This window comes from Prionailurus viverrinus, chromosome D4, assembly GCF_022837055.1.
Source record: "Prionailurus viverrinus isolate Anna chromosome D4, UM_Priviv_1.0, whole genome shotgun sequence".
Taxonomy (NCBI): domain Eukaryota; kingdom Metazoa; phylum Chordata; class Mammalia; order Carnivora; family Felidae; genus Prionailurus; species Prionailurus viverrinus.
The window spans coordinates 59,591,478-59,597,142 of NC_062573.1; the positions used below are offsets into that span (position 1 = coordinate 59,591,478).

Genomic DNA, 5,665 nt, shown 5'->3' on the forward strand with positions numbered 1-5,665 from the left:
ATTTTCCTTACTCTCTCTCTGGATTAAGCCTATAGTTTCTTTGCCTGGTCAAGTTTTATTTTTTCTTCTTCCCCAGCCCTGTCATTTCTCTTTTTGTATGGGATAAGGCCTCTTCCATCAGCACTGCCTCCACCCCATTGTTTACTTGTAGCTGGTGTTTCTGATTTTTTGCTTTTGGTTTTGTGTGTGTGTGTGTGTGTGTGTGTGTGTGTCTTTTCTGTTGTTTTTTGTTTGTTTGTTTGTTTGTTTGTCTGTTTGTTTTCCTTTCCAGGACTACTTCAATGAACAAACCAAAGCACACCTGGTGGAGAGTCCAAAACATTACTACAAGCAGGGAGATAAAGTAACCAAAGTAACAACAACAGAGAGCAAGTAACTCTCCGAAGAAAACCTCCTGAAGGGCCAGGCCTTGGACAGCGTATGATCCCTCTTTAATATAGTAGTGCTTGCAGGTGCAAGACATATAATGAGCATTTAAAACACATAAGGGACAGAAAACTAGCCAAAATGATGAAACGGAAGAATTCTCCTCAAAAGAAATTCCAGGAGGAAATGACAGAGAATTGATCAAAACTGAACGAGAATTTAAAATAATAGTCATAAAATTAATCACTGGGCTTGAATAAAGCACAGAAGACAGCAGAGAATCTATTGTTGCAGAGATCAAGGAACTTAAAAATAGTCATGATGAATTTAAAAATGCTGTAAATGAGGTACAAAATAAACTAGAGGTGGTGACAGCGAGAATTGAAGAGGCAGGGGGAAGAATAGGTGAAATAGAAGATAAAATTATGGAAAAAGATGAAGCTGAGAAAAAGAGAGATAAAAACATTCTGAATCACAAGAGGATAATTAGAGAAGTAAGTGATTCAGTGAAATGTAACAATATCCGTATCATAGGAGTTCCAGAAGAAGAAGAAGAGAGAGAGGGGGGCCAAAGCTAAGAACAAATCATAGTTGAGAACTTCCCCAATCTGGGGAAGGAAACAAATATTGCAACTCAGGAGGCACAGAGAACTCCCTTCAGACGTAACTTGGATCGATTTTCTACATGACATATCATAGTGAAACTGGCAAAATACAAAGATAAGGAGAGAATTCTGAAAGCAGCTAGGGATAAATGCCCTTAACCTACACAGGTAGATACATGAGGGTAGTAGCAAACCTATCTACTGAAACTTGGCAGGACAAAAGGGAATGGCAGGAAATTTTCAATGTGATGAACAGGAAAAATATGCAGACAAGAATCCTTTACCCAGCAAACTTGTCATTCAGAACAAAGTTGAGCTGATAGATGGTTTTATGTCCTTAATCCAGTCTCTGTTCAGACAGTGAGTCAATTCAGTCAAATTCATTTCAGGAAGAGGCAATGCAGGTATCTTCTTAGAGTGAGGCCTCTGATTCAAATGATCAGGTAATAAATAAGAGGCAATTCTATGGCAGTACAAGAAAGATAATGGTTAATAAAAGGATCCAGTTATAAACCAGTTTCTGAGTTCCAAGGATAGCCAGTTGAAAGAATCTCTAGATGCTGGGCTTAACGCATCTTTAGGCAGATAAGGTAGGTAGGTAGTGGCAGGCTGACAGACTTTCTGAGAGGCTCATAGAGGAACCAGCATGAAGATTGTCTACATATGAGTTTTGCAGTGATTTCTCAGAAGGTTACATCAAGTTGTTCATATTCCATTTGCAGGGCTTCAGGAAAAGGGGAGTTTTGGGTATCCAGTGATTCCAAGTCAAAAGGATAGAAAAAAAGTAGAAAATATTAGTTTGGAGACTTGTGGCCAGGCTTCAGAGGAAACTAGAAGAAATTAGGATCTCGTCCAGTTCATAGTGAACTCTATTAGACTGTAAAATCCACAATGGTGTGTAATTGAAACATAATGTTTCTTTCTATAATCATCCTCATTTTTACCAAGGACAGCCAAATTAAGACCAATTTGTTTGCAAAGTGTAATAGTTGCTTTTTTTTTAAACTTGGCCTGATGATGAAACTGCTGTAAATCATAGCTTATGAGAAAAAGTTGCTTAGGATTCCTTACTAATTAACAGTCCCAAACATCTGTTTTCTTCATCCTGTTAATTCATCATGAATTTGTTGTCTTCTTGTCACAATGTATAAAAACTGACTGCCTTGCTTATAGACCCAGATATAAGTATCAGGCTGTTTTTCCAATGGGCTTTATTGGCTCCATAAAGTCTGCCTGAGTTCCTTCAAGCAGTCTGGTCATATCTGTGTCTGTGCAAGTCCCCCCTTGAATATGACATTTCTGTCAAAGTCTTGGTGATGTAACCAGTGTTTCCAAATATGTCCTGTTACAAGGAGAGCAGATTCTTATTCAACTTATGCAAATTAACCTATTGTCGTGAACATATGAGAATACTCACTGAAAGGTTTTGAATTCTGGACAGATTGGTAGGGACAAAAAGATAAGTGTCCCAGTCTTTTCACAGAAGCATGTTTTATCATACAGCTGTAAGTCATAGCTTAAAACAGTTTCCTTAATACTGGAAAAAACATTTAAAAATCAGCAATGTTTCAAAAAAATTTGTAAAAATGGGAATCATCTTCCATTCATCCAGTCTCATGTTATTAATTCTTGTTCTGCTTCAATACAGATCTTCCATTCATTCTGGAAATTCTTAACCAAGTGCAGCTTTACAATCTTAAGGTTTTCAGAAGCCTATAGAAAAGAGTTCTTCCCATCAGCATCATTGCAGGTGAAACACATTTGCAGAAGCTTTTGTAAAAGCGTCTGCGTAAAAGTCTAACTGTCTATAAATGATAAAGATTTAAAATGTCCAAGGTTAAATATCTGATGAGAGATCATGACAAGGCTGCTGACAAGGAAATTGGTTATTTCTCTGACACACGACAGTAACATCTCAGGACATATCAGGTTTCTAAGAGTTGCATATGATTTCTAAAACACTTACTTTATTAACATATTTCTACATAAATGTAATCTAAGGATGTTAGTATCCCTTATTTGGCATTGCTTCCTATGTAATTTAGCATAAGAAATAAGCCTAATTAGTATAATATCTTCCTTTTTATAAAAAGACCAAATCTCTTGAAAATGTTCCATGGATCCTCTGGAATATTTTAATTGCATTGTGGTCAAAATACTTCATTTTAGAATTTGATTTTGGAAAGTGTGTGTTACAAAACATCAAAATATTTGAACATTTGATTAAATAGGATCACATATCATTATGCAACAATATTTAACTATTCAACCCAAGTGACAATAAAAGATTCCTTTTTGAAGAGAAGTGAGCCTTTATTCCCTTGTTCCACAAATAAAATGGGCCGAATTGGTTGCTTTTCGGTGATTAATCAAGAGACCAACAAATCCCATATCCTCATGCAACTCATCTGACTCTTCCTATGCTTCAGCTTTGGCCAGGGCTGAGGGCAGCAGCAGGTACAGCAGTGGTGGTGATGGCTTCAGCAAGTGGGAAGCTGTAACCAGTCCATGCAGACAAAGCCAGAACCTGCTTGTGTCCATTGATGATAGGATGGGGCAGTGAGGCAACAACCAGGTGACCTATCTGCAGACAGACACTGGCAACACTGCAGACGCCCTCCAGGAAGTGAGAATGTAGTTTCCTCTGTGATGTCAAGCACTTCACGGTTGTAGATGCTGCCATTGTCAAACACCTGCTGGTGATCATCCCAAAGGAGAAGGGGGAGTTTCTCAGCACATTCAGCTGTGTGGCCTCGCTGGCCCCCGCTTTGTCTCCAGTCTTAATCAGCTGCACATCACTCAGGATTTCAGTGGTGCCCCTGGACATTTTAGTGGTGATGCCTAAAGCCTGGGAGAAGAAGGTCTTCTTTGGCCCCAGACAAGTGTTCTGGGCTAGTACAGTGACTTCACATGGGGCTATGGCACCACCATGGCGGCAGCTGGCACCTTAGCCAGAAGCATGTCCCTGATCTCGGTGAGGTCCTCCTTGGTGAGCACAAAGCCCACATTCACCCAGATATGAGGCAACGGTTTCTCCAGAGCTGGTTGTTCTCCAGATGTCCTCAGATGACCTCATACATCATGGGGATCATGCCACAGCAGCACCACAGCCTTCCCATGCAAACACATGGGGGCCTACTGCATCTTCCTGGAACCCACGTTGTCTGCTCCCACAATGAAGGATGATCGTTCAAAAGATGTATGATCTTAAGGAAGTACTTGGACTTCTGGGTCACCTTGTATTTCCTGGGCATCATGGGGATGCATCAATGATTGCCATGCAGAGTTTAAGAAAGAAGTGACTCTCATGATGACACCTGGAGAGGAGGGCCAAGAATAAAAGATTTTAAAGGCAAATGCTGAAGGTTATACAATAGTGAACAAACTTTAGCTCTTTTAATATTAAGACTCAGTTTTCTTGAATGATCTGATAAAGACGAAGCACAGAATATTTATATTTCTTTTTTTATGTCCTTTTTTTGAAAATTTATTTATTTATTTATTTATATTTTAATTTACATCCAAGTTAATTAGCATATAGTGCAACAATGATTTCAAGGCTAGTTCCAGTGACTCATTCCCTATGAATACCACCCAACAAGTGCTCATCCCAACAAGTGTCTTCCTATTGCCCCTTACCCATTTAGCCCATCCCACCTTCTGTCTCCTCCAGCAATCCTTGTTTGTTCTCTATATTTAAGAGTCTGTTATGTTTTGTTCCCCTCTCTGTTTTTATATTATTTTTGATTCCCTTCCCTTATGTTCATCTGTTTTGTCTCTTAAAGTCCTGAGTGAAGTCATATGATTTTTGTCTTTCTCTGATTAATTTCACTTAGCATAATACCCTCCAGTTCCATCCACGTAGTGGCAAATGGCAAGATTTCATTCTTTTTTGATTGCTGAGTAATACTCCATTGTATATTTATACCACGTTTTCTTTATCCATTCATCCATCGATGGATTTTGGGCTCTTTCCATACTTTGGCTATTGTTGATAGTGCTGCTATAAACATGGGGGTGCAGGTGTCCCTTCAAAAAAGCATACCTGTATCCCGTGGATAAATGCCTAGTAGTGCAATTGCTGGGTTGTAGGGTGGTTCTATTTTTAGTTTTTTGAGAAACCTCCATACTGTTTTCCAGAGTGGCTGCGCCAGCTTGCATTGCACCAACAATGCAAAAGAGATCCTCTTTCTCCGCATCCCCGCCAACATCTGTTGTTGCCTGAGTTGTTAATGTTAGCCATTCTGACAGGTGTAAGGTGATATCTCATTGTGGTTTTGATTTGTATTTCCCTGATGATGAGTGATGTTGAGCCTTTTTTCATGTGTCGGTTGGCCATCTGGATGTCTTCTTTGGAGAAGTGTCTGTTCATGTTTTCTTCACTGGATTATTTGTTTTTTGGGTGTTGAGTTTGATAAGTTCTTTGTAGATTTTGGATACTAACCCTTTATCTGATATGTCATTTGCAAATATCTTCTCCCATTCTGTCGGTTGCCTTTTAGTTTTGCTGATTGTTTTCTTCTCTGTGCAGGAGCTCTTTATTTTGATGAGGTTCCAATAGTTCATTTTTAGTTTTGTTTCCCTTGCCTCTGGAGACGTGTTGAGTAAGAAGTTGCTGTGGCCGAAGCCAAAGAGGTTTTGCCTGCTTTCTCCTCCAGGAATTTGGTGGCCTCCTGTCTTACATTTAGGTCTTT

The 5,665-nt window shown here is 39.2% G+C and overlaps 1 pseudogene; it reads right to left on the reverse strand.

The window, feature by feature from the left end:
• Positions 1 to 3,284: 3,284 nt before the first annotated feature.
• LOC125149878 (60S acidic ribosomal protein P0-like) lies at positions 3,285 to 4,225 on the reverse strand (annotated as a pseudogene).
• Between the last annotated feature and the right edge of the window lie 1,440 nt (positions 4,226 to 5,665).